The following is a 24,408-nucleotide window of genomic DNA, read 5'->3' as shown; positions in this document are numbered from 1 at the left end:
AACTTTTTCCATATCATGAAAATTGGAATGTGGTATGGTCATTGTGTAACCTAAAAGCCTCTGCCTAACTCTATCACAATTTTGCCATATTTTTTGAAGCTCCAGATTTATTCGAGTTAATACATCCACAGTAACTTATGGAATAGAAAATGTACTTCTGGGAATCATTATTGAAACTTGAGCAAGAATTCGTCTATCTAATGGAATTTATCTAAAGAACCAGTATGGTTGCAAAGAGAACTCACCAAACAACTTTAATTTATAAAATAAGAAATATGGATGAGATGAAAATAATAGCATGCAAGAAAAGATGAATATGAATGTGACATGGCTCTGTAAAATATATGTGTTTGGAGTGTGTGAAACAGAGATAATTGATAACAGAGCTACAAAATCTTTTTTTGTTGTTTCAGTTAACTCTTCAAAGAAAAATGGTCTTTACATTGGAAATGATAGGATAAAAATACATAACAAGGAGTTGATTGCTGAAATAAGTAAAGAGATAATGAGGAAGTATTTTCTTCCTTATGATAAATTCAAAGCACTGATTTAGATGATTTACATTTTTAGAACTGAGAAATATAATTATTGAGAGCAATTGCCAATGATATTTAACAGATGGCAGAATATGGAAGAGATACCAGAAAACTGGAGGAAGGTAAATGCCCTGATTTTTAAGAAAAAGAAGAGAATGGAGTCTGCTTCTATTAGGCCCATGAGCTTCATGTCAATAAGAAATTTCTAAAAAGGATCATTTAGAAGTTGGTTCGGGAAGTAGCTAGTTGGTGTAGTGGATAGAGCACCAGTCTTGAAATCAGGAGGACCTGAGTTTAAATCTGATCTCAGACACTTAACACTTCCTAGCTGTGTGATCCTGGACAAGTCACTTAACCCCAATTACTTGGGAGTTGGGGAGGAGAGTTGGTTGGAAAATATAAAGAAAGCAAAGTGGAGATTATAAAGAACTATCATGATTTCATCAGTAGCACAACATAACCAGACTAACCTAATTTTTGTTTCTTCCCTTTTACTGTAAGAAGAACTATCATCCTTCCATTTCCTTAGTCTCTATAACTATATCATATATGACTTTCCATTATAACCCTCCATATCCAAGTTATTGTCAAGGTCTGTTGATTTCACCTTTGTTAATTTTTTTTTTTTAATACACTTCTTTCTCTCCTTTTATTGTGCCATCACTCTAGTGCAGGCCCTCATCACCTCATACCTAGAGTAGAGTAACAACCTGCTAGTGGGTTTCTCTGCCTCAAACCTCTTCTCACTCAAATCCATCCTCAATTCAGTCACTAAGTGATTTTTGTATAGTGAAGGTCAGATCATGTTTTTTTATTCAAGAGACTCCAATGTTTCCCAATGCCTTTGAGCATATTATATAGCTATTGATAATGTTTTGCATTCAGAACCTGTATAACCTAGTCCCACTTTTATTTCTAGTCTTCTTACATTTTTCTTCCTGCCACATACTCTTTCATGGTTATTCCTTTAACAAGACACTACATTGTTTGGTTCTGATAATTGTCTCTACCTGTCTCCTATTCCTGAAATGTTCTCCATCCTTATCTTTACCTATTGACTTACTTAGCTAATAATAATAATATTTATTAAATTCTTGCTGTGTGTCAGGCACCATACTAGGCATTTTACAGATATAATCTCATATGATCTTCACAACTACCATGGAAAGCAGAAACTATTATTATCCTCATTTTAGAGAGGAGGAAACTGAGGCAAAGATTTGTCTAGGATCACACATGTCTGAGACTGGATTTGAATTTAGGTCTTCCTGATTGCAAGGTGACTGTTACTCTATCCACTGTTATGTAGTTGTCCAGGAAATCTTTCCTAAACTGTCAGATAAGAAAGCTATGTACTTAGCCTTGTGCCATTTCACATTTTTTTGAAATCATGTTTGCCTCTGTTTCCTCATTAGTAAAATGAACTAAAGAAAGAAATGACAAACCACTTCAATATATTTGCTGGAAGAAAAAGTTCACTAAACCACTGAAGTGACTGCACAATAATAAAATTATAGAGGAGAAACTAGACTTATTCTGAATTGTCTCAGGGGAAAGAACTAGGAGAAATGAGTGGAGTTTTAATGTGGTCAATTTAGATGTAGTGTCTGGAAAAACTTCCTGATAATAGAGCTATTCACAAGAGGAACAGGCTGCCTCAGAAAGTAAGGCATTTCCTTTCATTTGATTTCTTTAAGCAGATTCTATTTCTCAGGTATGTTATAGTTAGGATTCCTCCATATGTGGTCTGGCCTACTTGGTTGCTGAGATCCCTTCCAAATCACACATTTTTTCATTCTGTAAGATTACCAAACCATTCACTTAAGCCTCTCATAGAATGATTGGGAGGCAAAGCCAAACTGAGGAAACATCAGTAAAGATACACAACATAAGAACATTCAAGGAGAAACACATAACAAAGGACCAAAGGGCAAGAGCAAGTCCAGAGGAACCTGGGATAAGGGGCAGAGAACAGCCCTGAGAAATAGAGCAAATGATGATCTCTCCCTCTACAGCTTGCTTCATATTTATTTTTATATGTATATATGTAAATATGATATATATGTATATATATATATATAAAAATATATATATATATATATATATATAATGCAATGTTCTTGAAGCCAGTGACCATTTTTCTTTTGTCTTTTTATTCCTGTTTTCTTTTGTCTTTTTATTCCTGTTTTCTAACATATAACAAGTAAGTAAATGCTTGCCAACTTTTTATTTCATCGACTGGAACATTCTATAAATATCACATAAAAATGATATATACATATATGCCTAATTTGTAAATTAGGCTGCAGCAAGTTCTGTGATAAAGAGGGTCATCAGTAGTGTTTCCCCTCTCCCAAAACAATAATAACCAAAAAAACCTCAAAAATCTTAGGAGTGGAGAATAAATGCTTCTAGATAGTGGTCTAATCAAGATTTCTTAAAATGATAGACTGAGAATGAGAATCTTTATACTGAGATAGGCAAATGCAAACATGGAACAATAAAATTTCAGGGTACAGACTCTCCCTGTAAAAGGCCACCGAAATGAAATTAGACACCAAAATAATAGTATTACCCCAAAAGTACTTTGGGGTTACAGACTGGTGTCTGGATGTGTCTCAGAATAATTTGTAGGTTTAGACTTCTCCAAATCAAGAGGCAAAGATTTTATTATGCTTCTAAGAATGGGCTAAATCCATGAGTTTTTAGCAAAGAAAAGGGTTTTTAGCAATTAACAAGGGGAAAGACAAAGCTCTCTAGAGGAGTTCACATTAACCAGGGGTGAGATGCCATTAAAGAAGATACCATTATGGCATGGTAAATTTCTAATGAATCCTCAACTCCACAAGGAGGACTAATCCTAGAAAAGATTTAGGGAGTTAGCCACAACAAGCAGAAAGATGTCATAAATGCAGAATAACCCTAAAAAATAGTTAGCAAGTTAATGAGATACAGAAAGATTCTTTTTCAGGGGAAATATAGCCTGGGTGGGGGAAAGAGGTGTGGCATCATCTCTTGGCTTTCTGGTTAGATGTAGTAACTGTGGAATCATAATGGTTTGTCAATGCAAAGAATCAGCTAAGAATTCTAGCAAAAGCCTCCTCCTGGGATAAGATTGTAGTAAAAGTCTACTTAAAGAATAAAAGACCCAATTGAGATTAAAAGGTCAAGATAATCAGTGTTCTTCCCAGCCTGCCTCTCAGAGCCTCTTAGGCTGTAAAATTCAGGCTATCTTGTTCCTAAGAAAAATCTGGGTTTTCACCCTCATGACAGTGACAATTAGACTCCATTGTTATTTTAGAATCAAGGAATTTAGGACAGTACAGATTCAGAATCAATCAACATGCTATTTCAAAATAATTACATTCAATTTCTCATTAAGATCATGATAAAAGATAAAGAAAATAAATTAACTCCCATTCTAAGAAAACATTTTTAATATACAAAATTTAGTTACAAAGAACTATTTTATGGTCTTCAAAGGAATTATGGTCACCCTTCAATATGGAAATTATCTTAAAATTAATTTAATTCTTTATAACTCAAAACAGAGTATTAAAAGACAAAGGAAAATTAAAAGTGACCATTGAGGATGAATTGAGGATGGGGGAAAAGAAAGGAAAAAAAAATAACTTCTGCAATTGTTATAAAAGGCTCATGAACACCAAGTGAAACAAAATCTTTGTGGTTAATTTTGAAAAAAAGGAGGTTTTTGTTTTTGGTTTGGGTTTTCTTCCCCCTTAAAGACCCATTCCCACTATACACAGTATTATTCTAATTATTATATACAATATAATAAGCAATAGTTTTCATATTTTTAAAATATATTTTTTTTAATTTTTTAATTTTAATTTTTAAATAAATTAATTAAATTAAATTAAATTAAAATTTAATTCAAAATTAATTTGAAAAAAATTTTAAAGTAAATGTTCCTGTATAAGGAGATAATAGAAACTTTGGCAAATTAATAAATGCTCTTATATGACAAATATGCTTTTTTTTTTTTTTACTTTAAAACACACACACACACACACACACACACACTCACTCACTGTGCAGCAACACAAAGAACATTGTATCAGAAGACAGAAGATGTGGATGTGGACTCTGACTCAGCCATGCTAGGATCTGTCATCTAAGAGTCAGATTGGATAATCTAGATGATTCTTTTATGATCTAAATCCATAGTCACATGGCTTCCATTCCCTAATCCTAATATGAGATTATGTATTATATGAGATTTTATACTTACAAGAACTTCACTTATGTTATTTCATATATAAAGCATTAAATTATGATTATAAATTTTTTTTCAACATACTCTTCAAATATCTAAAGAGAAATCCAGTTTCACAAGAAAATTTTGGGATAGTTCTTCAGAATTACTGCTTATGAAGCATGTTCCTTTTTATCAAGCTAATTAAAGGAAAAATAAAATACATTTAATTAAATAGCAAAGCAAAATAAATGATGAGGAATACTCCATCCTCATACACAGAGGAGTAAACAGTGTCACATCACCAGTGGGACATAAAACACATACAGAGAATGAATACACATGACCAGAGTACCTATGCAACAAGGAAGAAAGCTATTTTTCTATATTTTTTGCTGCTGTTCACTAAACAGAAAACCATTGATATTGATATTGTATGATAGCCTGATTCTATTGTTGTCATTCTTGGTTCTCTTCTTCTATCAGCTAATTCTCCAGTGAATTAAAGTTCATATCAAGCTTTTTCTGCTAGATTTCTGTGGTGGAGTGGGAAAGAAGTGTCAGTTTTTTAATATTATACCTCCAGCAGTTATCTCAGCATTTCAGTGCTTCAGACCTACATTCACAAAATCATCCACATAAGCCCTTAGGCATTATACATGTCAATTTCCTGTTTCAGCTGCCACCTTTTGAGTTTTTTTTTTTTTTTTTTTAAGAGGGATATAGTCTTTTTAAAATCCTTTCATATCCAGTATATATTTAGACCCTGAAAGGCAATCACTGGGTGGGAGTTTCATTTAGTAAGATAAAGAGAGAGGATAGAGTTTTACAACTTTAGTTGTTTTCCCATTCTGCACCAAAGGGACTAAATTTGAGTTCCAGAAAATAATACCAATACAATCTACCAAATTAAGAACTAGATATGTGTAGAATCAGAAAAATTTGATTAGTGAATGGTGGAGAGTCATTTTAGGTATTCAGGCAAATACATTTCTATTGATACTGGAGGGAATTGCAAGGAGCAGAGTTGGGGCAGTGGGGGGAAAAGAAATATGACGATAACCAAAAACTATCCTTTTATATTGTATCCACTGCTTAATTGAAAACAAAATGAAACCTTTTTATCTTCAAGTACTCTTTAGACAATTATTCTGAAAAAATCCAAAAGTTAGTGACTTTATTTCATATACCTCTTTCAAATTCTTGAGCTCTGTAAATGATAGGGGTTGCCTATATCCTTCACTGCTTAGCAAAGTACTTTGCACATAGTAAGAATTTAATATATGTTGCTTGAAGTTATTCTAGGCAGTATTGGTATTGACTTGTCACTTATATGAAAGAAATTTAAATATTTTAGATATAATTCCTGTTGACATTTACTTATAATGAGATTGGAAATATGTTAATAATATAATATGATTATGATATATGATAATAATAATTTGAATCTACAATAATGCTTTGGAAAATAATCAAGGGATCATGAATCAGAAAACGCTCTTATCCTTTAGGATTAGTAGTAACAGATCTGAAACAAAGACTTTGTAAAGGCAAATATCCAAGATAAAGAATATGGAAAAGGAGAAATAGATAGGTGTTCAAGGTTGTAGAGAAACACAAACAATTGTTTCTGTTATCATTTTCCTTGATCCATTTAGGGGATTCAGGACCAGCCTTGAAATCAGGTAACAGAATTTGAGAGTTGAAAGGCACCTCAGCAGTCATTTTATCTATCTCATGGAGCAAAAGGAATTCTTGCTCCAAGAAATTGTCATATAGCTTTTATCTAAAGATCTTCAAAAGAAGAATGGGCAAAGACCAAGCCAATTTGGTATTCTTTTGGCTAGCTCTGTTGGTTACCGTTTCCTGAAATTGAATCCATATTTATGTTTCTGCAACTCACCAATTGATTCTGGTTCTATACTTGTAGGTCCATATAGAACAAACTGATTCGTTTTTTCCAACTGACAAATTTTCTATCATTTTAAGAAAGTTGCTTCATGGTCCTGAAGTCTTTTCTCTAGGCTAAATATCTCCATATGACGATTATCATATTACATCAATTCAAATCCCTTTTCCATCCTCATTTATCTCCTCTGAACTTTCTCTTTCTTCTGTCAATATTATTCTTCAACTAGAATTTCTGAATCAAAAGATGATATTTCAAATAATGGAGAATGTGGAAGAAAGTAAGAAATTTATATAGGCCCAAGCAAAGACTTTATATTATCACTTTAAAATTTCATCATATTCTTTTCCATCTAATTTTATAGCCTGTCAGGTGGTGAGTTGTGTATTGGATAAAAATGAGAATGATCCGATTTTGTAGGGTTGTAGGGGATAATAACTTCTGAATTGTTATGGAAGGTGGCTGTATTCTATGATGTGAATGTACTTTTTCTATACCCTCTCCCAGTTCCTACATAAGCAAACACATGCTCTAGACATCTATTATTAGAGTCTAATACAAAAGGTTTTTGTTTTTTTTTTTTCATGTTACTTAGCTGAACTAGGCATCTTTCTGGATTTTTAAAAGATTGTTGGGGAAGAAATCTCTGATGATGTATAAAGAAGCTGAGAGCACTGTGGCTTCTATGTTAATCTAATTTTCACAGTTATATATATTTGAGGTTTTTTTCCTAAACAATTTTCTGGTCACATGAAAGGGGAGATTACTGTTTCATGGAAGTCTTTGCAAAAAAAGTGGCATTTAAATTTATTCTGAAAAGGTAAATTATGGTTTTGCTTATGGGATAAGAGGAAGGAGAATACTTCAGGCAAAGAATTTAGAAGTCAACAGGAATGAGAAGTTCAAGGCAAATTTGAGGCAAAATAAATAGTCCAGTTTATCTGAAAGAAAGGGCAAAAGGAATGTCAATTAAGGCCAAGATATTAACAAGTCTCAAATATTAAATAAAACATTTGATAATTCAGAAAGAACTATAAAATTGCTGCAAATTTATTATTTTTGTTTTATTAAAAAACTTTTGATTTCAGAAATAGAAAAAAATAAGTATCTGTAACATGTTTAATTTGGTCTATACTAGCTGAAAACAATTAACTTGCATAAACTCAAGAGTTACTTTCATATGATATATCCAGCATATTATAGTAGGATTATTTTCACACACAGAAGTATCCCAATACCTTAATTTACTTGTATATGAATCTCCATTTTGAAACAGTGAATAGCACTGGATCCTACTAGTATCTTGTTCTCCTGATTTCTTATCCAGTATCCAGGATCTTCAGTGTTTGGTCTTCTAATAAAAATTGTCATAAGGAAAAGTCTTTGTTTAGGTTTTTGCTCAGACCAGTAAGGCAAAACTTAGGACAAAAAGAATTAAAAGGAATCTATTAAAAGTATGTCAAGGGGGCAACATAATGATGCTCATCCCTGGAGATCAGCAAGAGCTTCAGGATGGAGTCAGCTTTTATTGATAATTTTTTTAATGAGATAAAATCAATTCAGATAAGTCCATGTTAATACAAGATAGCAAGTATATGACAATTTACCAAGTGTAAACAGTCAGGGGGTGATTTGCTATGTGACAAATAGCAGATAAAGCTGCCGCTGGGGTGAAATTGCCCCCAACATTGATTTACAAGTAGCATTGAAAAAACTGGTTCACTAGTCAGAATAACTTTAAATATAATTAATATAATTATTCATTAGAATTGAAAGGGAATGACTTATTAACCACCAAATTCTATGTAAATTTCTAGAGTATCATATAAAAGGGAAAACAAGTTTAAACTTTTTTTTTTTTGCAAATAGAAAAAATAAAAACCAAAGCTATAGAAAAACAGAAACAATGAGTTGGATCTGATAATATAAATCATATTGTTTTCTTTCTTAAATACTCTGAGAAAACTCAGAATGCAAGCAATGTTATATTTGCAGAGGTATGCATCTTTTCACATAAGGAAAAAAACCACACATGTAAGCAAAAGTTTAAATGACAGCAAATTCTACAAGTAATAGAGATTATTTCCCTGTTCCTCAGTTTTCTCTACTATACTCCCCATTCTCTCTGTCACTGAATTGACCAGTTCTCTAAAATTTCTTATACTTTCTCTAAAACTTTTCATCCTTTCTTCATAATTCTGATTTGTCATTTTAGAGACGCAGAGCTCTTATCCACACTATCATAATTCTCTCATGGAAATATATGTCCAGGTTCCAAACTCTTAACTTCTAGACTTCTTTTCCCCTTTGGGATAATGTTTGCATAGCAAAATCTCATCTAAAAATATAATTTACATTCAAATCTACTAACTTCATTCAAAAGTCTACTAAATTAACATTTGAGGACATTAATGTTAATATTTGCCTTGACCATTGGATGTTACATTGTAACAAGTAAACAGTAGGATAAGATGAATTTAAATCCCATTTCTGCCACATGCTGATTTGTGACATAATTAATCCCTTAACTTATCTGGGCCTCAATTTACTTTAGTATAAATTGAATTGCATGATTGAATTACATGAGTTCTTCCTTTCCTTTCAGAGCCGATACTATGTGACTCTGTGGCCTTATTTATGCAGGCAGAATCTCAGAAATAGGAAGAGTTGTTGGCTATTTATAGAGGGAATTTTGGATATGTTTTGTGTTGATATAAATTAGATTGATAGGTTTGCATGTGTGCACACACTATGTATATGTGTATATATATATATGTGTGTGTGTGTGTGTGTGTGTAGGTGTGAGTGTGAGTATATGCATGCATGCATGTATGTATGTTTATATTCCCCTACCCCTTATGACAGTGCCTAAAATTCCTATCAATTAGAAATCCTTTCATTTAGGGCTAGAATGTTCTAAGATTTCAAGATGCTTTTCTAAATATCTTTTGAAAAAATAATGTTTTATGGTCATTACATGGTGCCTTTTTTAATACCAGTGGAAAATATATCTTACATAAAATTATAGAATAAAAAGAGTTTACAAATCATTTGGTCATTTTAATCCCTCATTTTAAAGACCAATATCCAAGACCCAAAGATGTTAAATGGATTGCATAAGGGTGCAAAATTAGTAAGAAGCAGAAATCAGGAAGCAAACCCAGGTGGTCATATCCAGACCACCATAACTCTCTCATGATAATGTATGTACAATTCCCAAGCCCTTAATTTCCAGTCTTTTACCCCTCTTGGGATAATATTTGCATAGCAAAATCTCATTTTAAAATATAATTTCCATTCAAATCTACTAACTTCATTCAAAACTCAACCAAATCTATAATAATATCTAAATCTAAGTTTCTTTTACTACTATATGTTATCCACCTTAATTGTATTTGGAATAAGAGTTTTTTGCTCTCATTGTCTCTCAGTTTGAAAGACCTAAATTTTCAGGGCAAAATACATTGCCATCAACCTTAATGCTTTTTCTTTCCAGCATTCCCTCATTAAACATTCTGCAAATTCTGTGGTTCTTTGAGATGCATGGTTTGTAGTTGTTTTACTTTTGAAATATTATGAGTAACCACTTGTAATATTGGTTTTGTATTAAACCACAATTAGAAATGAAAGCCTCTGCCATAAAGATTAGCCTTAATATTTGAATCACATGCCTTCCTTAAACCAAAAAGGGGAAAGGAATTTTTGCTTTTGTTTTTGTTTAAAGGTCATAGATTACATTAATCTTCAAAAAGAGAAAATGTATTCTTTGATTTATTAGATTTGTCATCTTAATATCTTTTTCTTATTTGTTCTCAAATTTTTTATATTGATTTTGTTATCAATCATTTAAGAGATAATCCATAAACCTATACCCCCAATCTAAAGACAGAAATTTAAGGAATCCTACTCTTTATTCAAACTGTTGAAAATCTTCATCTTAGACATTGACACAAAAGAGAAATATGTTTGGTGGGTTAGGACAGAAATGGAGGAAAAAAGGTCAGATTCAGACTCAGCTTTTTAGCACAGGTTAGAATGTATGATACAATGAAATCCACATTTATATGTAAACATGCATATGTAACTCAGGGAGGGGGATGAGGAGAGCATAGAAAGGAGCAAAAGTTCAGAACAGGGGAACTGAAAGAATGAAAAGATGTCACTTCCAATTTAGTTGGGAAAGTACTTCTTATACCTTAAAACAATTAGATGATATATGAGATGAGAGCTTAATAATTGTGAATTTAAAGAAAGTTTTCAAATCGTAGTGAAGACAGATTTAAGCATTTTTCTAGGGATGTTAAATAATCACGAATACTGGGGTTCCACTATGTATCCCCAAATTGAGATTATTCAGTCACAAAAGGGCAATGAAAACATGAAAACTTTTTTGGGTCTTTTTTTTAGCATATTACTTTAAAATGACTTGTGTGCAAGTTGTGACAAAAGTGATGTTATTCAGTAAATGTATGAAAAAAAAAGGAAGTAGGATATTGACATTCCAAGAGAAAAGTACAGGAGATTGTCATGCCACATGTTGCTTTGGCACTCTAAATAATAAAGACCTACTGAAAAGCATCTAGGACATTGGGGATATCCTTGATGTATGATTTATGGAATAATATGAACAAACATGGATAGGTTTCTATCTGATGATATAATTAACCCCATCCTAAACTAGAATTGCACATTCCTTGAAATAGAGAGACAGTTATGAAAAATGTGGGTAGAGCAGAAGGGCATAGTGGGAAGAGCATTAGATATATAATCAAAGATTCTGATTTCAAAGTTAACTTCTGGTACTTCCTGCATGAGTTTAGGAAAGTCATTTTACTTCTATGGATTCCATTTCTTTCACTATAAAATTAAATAAATATGTAATAATAAATAAATAAATAAAGATCTTCCACTATAAAATGGATGAACTAGATTGTTTATAAGGTATCTCCCTGTTCGAAATACATGATCTTTGATAGTATGACATAGGAAATTTTAATGGAACTGCTGGTATTGAACTGTGGCTTAAGAGTAGTTGTGAGATTGCTACGTATGGGTAACATGCTGAGTAAAATTGACTATACTCAGCAATTAATTGAAAAATAAAAATTCACATATTATTGGGATCTTTCATTCTTGTTCTCATCCTTATCACAGGACTGATCTTCATTTAAGATCCACTTACAGTATTTTACTACACTGAACACTACTTAGAATCAAATTTATTAATCCAATTATATATTTAAATTAAATGTCTAGTTTTCATGAGCTGCCTTATCATAGACTTGCTTTCCAAAATAGAATTAGAAACTCTCCAGGATGTGATTGAATGCTCTGTAGATTCATTTGGAGGCAGATCAGTAATAAATGTGCAAAGATAATAAAAACTGTTTATGGAAACCTCTATGGTTCTGGAAAATAAATTTAAATAGTTCTTCAAACAGAGGTACATTATATTTTATGTGCTACCATTGAAACTCTGCTCAATAAGAACATATGGTATTTTATTTGAACTATGAATGAATGTATACACTATGAAGCCGGTTCATACTTTCTTTGAGCTGAGCCCCTCAAAGGAGACCCTGCTTTTAAGAAATAGACTGTGTAAAAACAGAATCATACAGATGCAATTTTTAGCCTGCTAATAATCTAAGAGAATAACTTTTATGGCTACTTCTGTTTGCTGAGCACCAATAATAGTCCTCTCCTCAAGTTTCTCTCCATTTTTTCACAATTTAAGAATTGATAGACTCCTGAGGGAGCAATTCCTCAGAAGGAGAGGTGAATACCAGTAACCTTAGTTTCCGATTAGCTCTTCTCCATTATTCCCAGAATCTATATTCCAACCACATTAGGGGATACTTTACTTAGCACAGAAAGAGTCCACATTCCTGTTCTAAATTTATCTTTATATCCTGTATCTTGTCTCCAAAGGTATACATAGTAACCTGTGTCCCACTGGATTTCTAATTGGATATCATAAAATTCTCAATAGCATAAGTGTATCTAAACACATTCACACAGATCCACAATGCACATTTTCTCTGTCTGTTTCTCTGTTTGTGTGTCTGTCTTTGTTTCTGTCTCTTTCTGTCTGTCTGTTTCTCTGTGTGTCTGCCTGTGTCTATCCCCACCATGTGCATGTTGCTATCTTTCTGTCTTTCCATCTCTTTCCCTCTTTCCTTAATATTTTCATTGTTATGTATATACAATGTTAGAGTCAAAAAGGTTGTTCACTAGTTATGCTCTTGACAAGTACATGTTTTCTTCCTGTCCTTCTCTCTTTGGTAAGATGGCACAATGAAACAAGAGTCATAGGAAATTAAGAAGCAACTTAATGCTGACTTTGAAGAATGTTGTTCAAAAGAAAAGGCAAGAGTCTTAGGGGAATAACAATTCAACAAATATGATTGTCATCTATGGTGGCAATACTTAAATGTTGGATATCATGGAGGTCCTTAAAGGAAAGATAATAAATTTTGTATTCATCTTTTGTTTAAAGAAATTAGGTGCCAAAGAAATATCTGAAAGAGAAAAAAAATTAATAAATTAGGAAAAGGGAAAAGTCAGGATTAAAATAATTTATGGGCACTCCTTCCTATAGGACAGCCATTGTGCTACGGAGAGAGTTACTGTCCAGGACTCAGAAAGACTCATCTTCTTGTTCAAATCCAGATTCAGATACTTAGTTGTGAGACCCTCGCTAAGTCACTTAACTGTTTGCCTCAGTTCCTTATCTTTAAAATGAGGTAGAGAAGAAAAAATACTCTAGTATTTTGGTCAAGAAAACTTCAAATAGGGTTTCAAAGAGTTGGACATGAATGAAAACAAAAACAGAACTGAGCAACAACAATCATGCTCAATTCTTTTTTTGTTTTAACCTCAAAACCTCAAAAAAAAAAAATGCTGCCTATTGCCAATATCAAAATTTTAATATTGGTGCCTAGCTTTCCTAATTCTGAAGCCAGTGCTCCACTTCTATGATTCCTCTTGACAGAAGAAATAGAATCCAATGTGGTACAAAGTGATCTGGTCCTAACATAAAAAAATACCAAAAATACCAAAATCCTACTTCTAATCCTTTCTATTGAACTTCTATGAACCTTATATTATCTGTAAAATGGTAAAAAACAAAACAAAACAAAAAACTTATGAATTCTTATTTATAGGGTTATTGGGAAGATTCATTGAAATAATCTATACAAAATGTTTTATGGATCTGTCATATACTATAAATTTTAGCATTTATTACATTATTAGACAATTGGTAATAAAATGGTTGTTCAAATGAAAAGTTTTCTAAAAGTGATTAAATTTAACTATAGGATATTTCAAAATATAGATAGCATTTAGATATCATGTTAAAATTTACAAGTACTGTCTCTTTTGAGCCTCACAATACCCTGGGAGGCAGATGCTTTTATTATCTTCATTTCAGAAATGAGGAAACTGAAGCAGAGGTTAACTGACTTGCCCAGCATCATATAACTACCTACTGTCTCAGTTGGAATTTGAATGTGGGCCTTCCTGACTTCAGGCCCTGAGCTTTACTCATTTGAATAACAACTACAACAACTATAACAATAATAATGATACCTAAGTGGTGCAGTGGATAGAACACTGAGCCCAGCATCAGGAGTATCTGAGTTCAAATCTAGCCCTAGCAATTTACTAACTGGGCAAGTCAGTTTCTTCATCAGTAGAAATGTTTTAGAGAAGGAAATTGAAAACTGCTCCTATATCTTTGCCAAGAAAACCCCAAATGAGGTTAAAAAAAAAAAAAAGAATTGAGCATGATTGAAATGACTGAACAACAATAATGAACATCAAAAATAATAGCAACTTAATGATAGAATTTACTTCATTTTTATCTTCATAACAATCTGGGGAGGTTGATGCTATTATTATCCCCATTTTAAAGATGAAGAAATTGATTGAAGCAAACAAAGTATGAGAGCTGCTTAAGTCGCCAAATTAGTAAATGTCTGAGGTGCAAATGAACTCAGGTCTTCCCGATTCCAGATTCAGCACACTATTCACAGTACTAGAATAATAAAACTCAAAATAAATATTTATTTTTACAGTTTGGAATTATTTTCACTTATAAATGCACTGGTTTTTAGAAAATCCTTACAACATTAAAAAAAAAAAAAAGAATATAGAACTTTGATTTTTCATGTTATTTTCCACTACTAAAAGAACTTCAAATCTCATCCTATAATTTCCTCCCCTCACAAATTTACAAATTCTTTTGTTTATTTGGAGAAATATAAGAATACAAGGGTAGTGGAAAGAGAGTCAGATACCTAGATTCCAAGTAACATAACATTTCTTCTATTATATGTTGAATTGCAAGTGTCTTTAGACTGTTCTATGACCTTCATACCATCATATATAAAAAAGGGGGGAAGAATGGATTCAACTTGATAATATTAAAATACTCTTCCAGTCTTGATAGTCTAATTCTACAATGGTGGCAAAAAATACAGGAAAGGATGATATTAATACCTGGTGGTATTATTAAAGAAATTTTATATATTATCTAGAAGTGAGAAGTCATTTTCATATTATATAGAGAACTAGATTTAAAGTGAAAAAGATCTTGGTTCAACTCTTGACTCAGAGATAGACTAGGGGGGTTACTTTGGGCAAGTCACTAACCTTATTGTGACTCATTTTCCTCAGTGTAACATGAGACGGAAACAATTGATCTCTATTGTCCCATCCAATTCTATATTTATGATTCTCTGATCTTATGAAATAAAAGAAAATCTTCTCCTTTTGAGAACAGTTAAATATTCTTTTATCTTTGCAAGCACACACATGCATACAAACACATACATTCATGTAAGTTTGTGTATTATATATATGTGTGTATATATATATGTATGTGTATTATATAAATATAGAGATAGAAAGACAGAAACAGAGACAGAGACAGAATGACAGAGAGAGAGACAAAAATAAAGAAGAAGGCAGAGACAGAGAGATAAACAGAGACAGAAACAAAAACAAAGAAAGACAGAGATAGAGAAATAGAAAGAAAATACTAAGAGATATGATTAATTCTATAATAAAGAATGAATATATGTAGTACATGCCTATGGACAGTAGAGGGAAATCTGGGAAGGAGATAAGTAAAAGGCATTATGATTATGGCCATGGTGTATTCAAGTTGAATAAAGGATCCACTGTGAATAAATTTTCTTAACAGCATGATTACTTCGGGGGGACATAAGAAAGCATGGAATGCTAAAAGCCATAATGTCAAACTATATTGAAATAATTATTTCCCAGCATGGAACAAGATCTATCAGACGCCCAAATTCAGACTCAAGAACCATTGCCATATGCTTCAACAAAATTCATGATATTTCATAGAACAGTTAAAGCATAAAAAAGAATAGAAATGGCATTTGGTGGCAGGGCATATGTGATGAATGATTTCAGTGACAGAAATAACCTATCAAACAATCCTCAACTTTAAACCCCAGGGCAAGATGGATTCCTGAGTTGAACACTTGATTAGCTGTTCTTTTTTCCTTCTAAAAGAATGTGTTCTAAATTCCTTGTAAAATCTGTCATGGGCTACAGTTTTAGTCCTCTTACATGGTAGCTGCTCACTGTAGCAGAGAAGGGTACTGGACCATAAGATGGGAAAGTTAGAAGCTTCCCACAGCTATGACATTCCCTTATCTAACTTAAGTATTTCCAATCCTGGGAAAGTCACCCTTTTCATGACCTAATTTCCTCTGAGGAAAAATTAAGATAATACTTCTTAGAATTACAACTTTCTTTCCCATTTGTGCTTTTTTTTTTTTTAAAGCCCAGTTCACATCCCTTTTAGAGAAGCTCATCATCAATAATCAATCAATAATAAATAACTAGTGTCTAATTTTTGTAAGTGATACTTTACATTTTAGAGAGAATTCAAACAAGTGTATTCAATATAGTTCTTGTCTTCAAGGGGCTTATCATCTAATTGGAAAAATTACATAAATGCGATCCAAAAGTAAATTCAATATAAAGCAGCATGCAAAGAAAATACATGAGACAGTAAGCCTATACCATAGGAGCTGAGAGCAGGAAGACATCACATATGGTTGAGATGTTTGAAGAAAATATGATGGTGAACTGAGGACATTCATTCTAATTAGAGCAATGAGTAATTAATAGTATGGTACTCTTAAGTTTACAGAGTTTTAATAAATTATTTCATTTCATGTGATCATTTTAAGAAGCTTGTGAATTATGAATTATTATTATCCCTTTTGATAGATTAGGTAAATGGAATTGAGAGAGGCTAAATTATTTGAATGATGTCACAGAACTAGCTATAAAATTTCTGACATGCAATTTAAAGTCAGTAGCCTATCAATGATGCTACCTATGTTTAGGAGAATAGTGATCAAGTAATTATCTGATCGACTATAATTAAAAATGCATTTACCCTGTGTCAGGTATTATACAAGACACTGAGCATACAATGACAAAAATATTCATTTCCCTAAAGGAGCTTTTGCAAGATAACATACACATATAAAAGTATATAAAAATGTTGAATGGCTTTCCTAGGATCATACAAATTACATGTGTTAAAAATAGGAATTTAACCTCTGTTTTCTTGACATCCAGGTCTGTTTTCTCTATACAGAGCCATTTAATTTCCACACAAAATACAAAATAATTGTTAGTATCTTTATTTTATTTATTTTTTGATGTGTGTGGGGGAAGAAGAGAATTAATAGCTGAGAATTTCAGAATGATTTATAAACTAAGTGTGGGATCCTAAAAGGTAAAGAGGAAATGTATTACAAATAATACAGACCTTTGTATAAAGATGTGGAGATGAGAGATGAAATATTTTGAGGGAATAATAGCAGGAAGGCGAGTTGGTTTGGAAAAGTATATGAAGGGAACTAATGTATCATAAGATCAAAAATTCATACCAGATTGTGAAAGACTTTAGATGCCATAAAGAAGGGATGATGAGATGTACATATGCAGTAGAATAAAGGGGTGATAGCAAATTTGGAAAGAATACTTGAGGCCATCTAGTCCAATTTCTTAATTTTTATAAATGGATATATTAAGGCACAGAGAAGTTAATTAAATATCTTTCCAAGGTCATGCAGACCAAGCTGGGATTTGAACGTATACATCAAATCTGTTGTTCTCTTTCCTTGTATCATTTTGAATCTTAGGCATATATCCCATGGTCTAGTCATGATCCAAGTTGTCTTGGATCAAACAAAGGACTACATTTCTGTTTCAGGCCACCAGCCTACTATGATAGTTCTTGCTTTTCCCTGGAGGATTTCAGTCTTTTTTTTCTTTGTTTTTAGCTAGGAAAGGCAATTTGTAGTTGAGAAGTGCTTCATTGTTCTCAAAATAACTAAGAAATTGGGGCATCTCCTTTGTACAGTCTTAAAAGCCCCAGCACATATATTATTAACACAAGCACTTTAAATTAATTACAATATAAAAGAAAAGCTGTAAAACTATACAGTTAACTGTTACTTCAGTCTCAATTCATTTGGTTAAAAAACATACTAAATCCTAAGGAAGATAAATTGTACATAAAATAACTTAACTTGATTGTAAAATATATATTACTTTTTTGCTTAACTTTACAGTTTAAAAAATAATGTGATAAAAAAATATTCCACGGGTTAATTTTATTGAATTAGTATTCAGGAGTTTGCCAGGAATAACTTTGTAAATCAAATGTGATAACAAATAAATATTATTTGATTTTATTAGAAGGAAAATTGAGTTTCTTTGCCCTTAAAAATAAAATTCAAGATAATTTTAAGTACATATGCTTCTCTTTAATGTCTGTTTTACAAAATACATTTTTCTCATTACTAATAAGAGCTCAAAGCAGAAGAAAATGAAATTTAAAAATATATAGGGAAATTTAATTTATTTTCTATTACAGGAAAAGCTGCACTACTTGATATTTTTTCAGGAAGATAAGAGGAAGGCTAGTGTCAAATATTGTGTCTATTTTAGAATTCATATCTGATTTTCCTTCAGAATGAACTAGAGAATCAAAACATCTATAGGAGAGGTAATATTATCATCTAAGTTGTCTCTGGGTTGCTTCTTCACTAATAGGAGATCAGACTTTAGGATTCCCATCAGCTTGTCACAGATGTATGGGAAGAGATGAAGATGCTATCACCTCATTACATTCTTTCAATAAAATAATCCTTGCTGCCTAATCATAATTAAGAAGTGTTTTCTTAAAGTAAGCATAAGATAGTTAAACATAAATGACTGACAGGTTCAAAAAGAAAAGAAGCAAAAAGTTTGAAATGCAAAAAATGAGGATCATGCTGGTTATATCTGAGAATTTCATCTCTAGGTTGGACATATAGTTGTTTTTATTATTATTATTGCCACAGGAAGTATAAAATAGTTTCCTAAGAGGCAGTAGTGTCTGTGACTATATGACATTATATCTCTTTTTACCTAAACAATGAAAATAGTCATATAACTAATCTTCTTGAATCCCATTTTTTCCTTGTCTATTACATCTTCTTCACAGCAGACAAATTGGTAGTCCTAAAAGTATAAGGTCTTACAACACCACTTCTATGCTCAAGAAACTCAGTAGTTTCTAATGTCTTTAGGTAAACATACAAACTACTCTTAGGGCATTTAAAGCTTTTTACAATATGGCTCCAATAGCTCTTTCCCATAGGTACATAAACCTCCTTCAACATTCTATATCCTAATCAAATGATCCAGTCTATTGAATTCTGTAACATGAGATTCAATATCCTACTTTCAGTAATTTTGTACAGATTATTTGCAATGATAAGAATGCTCTCTCTATTAATCTTTGTTTTTTGTTTTTTGAAAAATCTATCATACTTCAAGGTTTCTACTCCTTTTCTGATTTTCCCAATTGCCAATTTCTCCCTCTCCCATTGTCCCATATTTATTTTGCTTATACCTCGTTGTAAAGGAAGACAGAAGAACATGCACAAAGTGCTTAAATGTTTCCTCCTGCCATAAAATTTGAGGAACTTGTTTCTAGACAGGCATGGAGAGATATGATGTTAAGTTTGCTCCTTAATTTGAAGCTTATATAGATATTGTAGTTGGATTCAATATGCAATCCAAGTGATGAAGAGATGAAAGATTACTGTGGATTCAGGCTTACACTTCATTCAACAGGTGTAACCAGACAAAGCAGTTCTGTGCCTCTGTTTTCCTATTCCTTGATTGCTTTTTAAGAGAGAGAAAAGTTCTAAACCTCTGGATGGGGAAAAGCCTTGCATTCTTTACATGTGCTCCATAGAACAGGGGTTTTTCTTCCTTGTGAATATGCATGTTTTACACTTATTTTCTTGCCTTAGGTGAAGAAGATAGCTATGACCTTTTGAGCTTTGAAAAAGCAATGTCAGAATTCCAAACCACTGAAGGTCTGTATGAAATCACAAAGACCTTTTATTACCAAGTCTTCCAATGCTATAGATGCAAACTCATTTATTCATTGGTTATGATAAAAAGAAAATGCTTTATATTTGAGCCCATTCTGTCCAGAGATTGAAGGAGGAATGTTCTCACAGGTATTAGAGGGTAATATGTGTGCTTATTATTTTGCTCTTTGTACATTATAAATATTCTACTTTAACAATTAATTGATGTTACTTGATTTTATAAACCTGAGGTTCTAGTCACTGGTGGTTAACTGTGTACATGTGGGAGTGAGAAGACACATTAGAATAAAAACTCCAACCAACATTATTAGAAAAAGAAACAATCAGATCCCTCAGAAGTAGCCCTAGAAATCTGTGGGGAGAAGCAGTGACCTTTGTTCTTAGGGAGTAAGTACTAATTAAGAAAATTTTTTTTTTTAAAGCAACTACTCTGTAAGGGCACTGTCACTTTGTGTCCTGAGGATACAAAGAAAAAATTGAAAAGAATACATATTATCAAGGGACTTACATTCTATTGAAGAGACATAATATGTATATATGAGTATATGTATACATACACACACATATATTTATATATATATATATATATATATTATATATATATATATATATTTTGAGAGAGAGAGAAAGACAGAAAGAGAGAGAGAGAGAGAGAGAGAGAGAGAGAGAGAGAGAGAGATGTATATTTCATGGTATTTTATTTATACATTACATGAAAGACAGTTTTCAACATTTATTTTTGTAAGATTTTGAGTTCCAAGTTTATTTTCTTCCTACCTTTCTTACTTCCTCCCTCTGCAAGACAGCAAGCAATTTAATATAGGTTATTTGTATTCAGTCATTTTAAACATATTTCCATATCAGTCTCATTGTGAAAGAAAAATCAGAACAAAAAGAAAAAAACACAAGAAAGCAAGCAAAATTTAAAAAAAACGTGAAAATAGAATGCTTTGTTCCATGTTTAGTTTCCATAGTTCTCTCTCTTGATGTGTATGGCATTTTCCATTCCAAGTCTATTGGCCTTTTCATAATTCATTTGAGCAAAACTTTTTTGGGGATATAATAGTATTAATGATGTACAGTTTCTTCATGCTCACCTCTGGATTTTTACTACCTTTAATCCAAAACCCAAAAAACTCTTTCTCCTTCCTCAAGGTATTTTATTCTCCAGTTCTATTCTTTGGCATCCTCATTCCTTCTTGCATGTCTATTGAATATACTATAGAATATTTGATAGTTGATTCCTGAGGTTTAAAAACAACTGTTCAACAAATTATACAAAAATGTAAATGTGTTATAATTACTAGATATATTAAATCATAGTCTGTCTTTTTTTTTTAATTTAACAATTTTATTTAAAACTTTAATACAAATAGAAAAAGAAAAGAAATATCTTTCTAGGTACATAGCAGAACATGAGAAGATTAAAAAAAAACAGCAATAAATTTCCATTTCAAGAAAGACTATATAAAAAAAATAACACATTTTGTTCAGAGTTGTACATCTTTTCTTTACTTCCTTGAAAGTTTTCTTTTATTCTCAGCTATGTACTTTTTATTTTGTTCTTTTCCCCTTCATCCCTGTCCCCCTACAATTAAATATGTGTATATACACATATACATATACATACATGTCGATATCTATAATCAGTCTCATAGATATATGCATATACATTCATACTGTATGATACTTATTTATCCTTTTTCTATGGTAGATAACATCTTTCTTCATAAATCCAAATCTTTCCATATTTTTCTAAATCTAGCAACTCATCATTTCCTACACCACAGAAACATTCCAACCTTATACTGTCTAGTTATTTTAAATAGTCTAAAACAATATTGATCAATATGGCTGACATACTATAGTTTCATTATTTTTCCCCTTTTGATTAAATTTATTTTAGTTTTAACTTTGTCTGAGATTGATGATTACAATCCCTGTTCTTGTTTTTCTTGCTAAATTCTACTCCTGATCGTTATTATGTTTGTGTTTATCTCTTCTTTCCTATTCCTGCTGATTCCTCTGCTTTACTTCTACCTTCACTCCAATGAATCACCTTCAGCTTATTCCCTATCTTTATCCCATTCTCATTAATCTGCATACCTGTCTATAGGCCCTTATTCTATTCCCTCACATTTATTTCTTTAGTAATTTAAAAAGCTTTTATTCCTTACTACATGTATAATTTGTTTTCTCTTTAACCCTGATTTAATATGATCTGATATTAATGGGATTGCCTCTAAAAAACCCCCTCTTTCTCTTCCCCCTCTCATTTCTCTCTGAATTTAGAAAAGTTTTATATACTTCTAAACATAAATGCTTTGCTTCTTAATATATTCCTATTGAAAATAGGGTTCCAGAACTATCTGTTTTCCATCTAATTCCTTTATGTTTCCTACATGGTTTTGTTTTTTAGAATCACATTATACTCAGCTCTATCCCAATCATTCTTTTGAACTATCTAATTACTAATTACAATTTTAGATATATGATTTATATTTTCATACATAAAACATAAATGTATGTCTTTACTGAGTGCTTTGTAAATAATCTTTGGTGTTTACTTTATATTAATCTTGCATCCTTTAAGTTAAATTTTCTATTAAATTCTTTTTGCAATAAAATCCTGAAAGTCTGAAAATGCATTAAATACTCATACTTAACTTTCCGGGGTTTAATCCTTTCAACTGCAATCCCAAAGCTTTTGCTATTCTATATATATAACATTCTAAGATCTGTGGTCTTTTAATGTAGCCACTGCTAGATCTTGTATAGTTCTGAGGTTTTGCTGTATTTGAATTTTTTTTTCCTTGTTTGTAGTAATTTTTCTTTGACATAGGGGTTCAGAAGTTGGCTAAGAGGTACCTTGTAGGTTTTCCTCATAGGATCTCTTTTAAGGTAGATTTAAAAAAAATCTATTTCTACTTTCCTTTCTTGTTCTAATACATCAATGCAATTTTCTTTAATTATTTCTTGTAGTTTGTGTCACAATTTTTTTTCATAATTTTCAGATAGTCCTATTATTCTTATATTTTCTCTTCTTGAATTGCTCTCTAGAGCAGTTGTTTTTTTCTTATGTGGTGTTTTATATTTACTTGAATTTTTTCATTCTTTCTATTTTGTTTTGTTATATCTGGATTTCTTGTAAATTCACTGGCTTTCCCTTGCCTAGTTCTAATTTTCAAGGGGTTGTTTTCTTCCTTAAGATCTTCTTTTCAAGTTGGTTGATTTTTTTTTCATACTGTGAAATATCATATTGTAATATGAATTTCATTAATTCTTTTGGGGCAGGGGACCATTTGATATTATTTTTTAGAGTAGGAGAGACTTTTTTTAAACTTCATATTTTCTTCTAAAGACAAAACTTAGCCTTCTCTGTCCCCATAGTAATTTTCTATGGCTGGGTGCTTTCTCCTTTGTGTGCTCCTTATATTGAATAACAGCTGATTAGTATTATTACCTCTAGTCCTGAAATGTGGGAGATGGTACTTCTTTTCTCAGTTTCTCTTTTCTCTCCCTTTTCTATTCTGGAACAAAAACCAAGGACTCTGCCCAAAGCCAGCAGAACCCCTGCACTATTGTGTCTGTACTCATTGGGTATGTTCTGCTTCCTTTTTGTCCAGGGCAAGTCACAATTGCTGTGCCAGGTGTCTCTTATTAGCAGAGGTTTCCTCTGATTATTCCCTGTTCAGATACCAAACTCCTCACACTGTCCAAGAGCCCTGCGGCTCATCATTTATGGTTTCAGTGGAACTAGCTTGGAGGTGTTTATAAGGAGCCAAATCTTTCCTGATAGAACTTTCTTTGTGTCCTCTCAGTTTGTCCCAGGAAAAACATTGCTCTGCCCCAAATCTTGTTTGTATTTATTCTCTGCATTCATCCTAAGGTGCTATTTTGTCTTGAGATTTGGAGATCTGAGAGCTTGGAATTTTCTGATTTACTCTGCCATCTTCTCAGAATTCTTTATCGCATTCTGTATCTTAAAGAAAAGTAATGGAGTCACAAAAGTGAATCTCTCAAGGTAGAATTCATACTCTTTGACGGGATGGTGGGAATGAAATATAGGGGAAGAAAACCATTTATAGAATTCTTTTAATTAAACAACATAGATTCTCACCTACTCTAACCATAAAATTGCCCATGGGTCCAAATAGAAATACAGTAATTTTTTGAAGTCATTATATGTGACAATTGTTTTAAGCAAATATTTGGTATTTTATTATTTGAAAAACTTTTATACTTTATTTCTTTATCTGATGGGTTATGACATTTTTATTAGCTGAAATTCAACTT

This window comes from Sarcophilus harrisii, chromosome 1, assembly GCF_902635505.1.
Source record: "Sarcophilus harrisii chromosome 1, mSarHar1.11, whole genome shotgun sequence".
In the NCBI taxonomy this organism is placed as follows: Eukaryota; Metazoa; Chordata; class Mammalia; order Dasyuromorphia; family Dasyuridae; genus Sarcophilus; species Sarcophilus harrisii.
Note: the sequence above shows the minus strand (reverse complement) of the source record.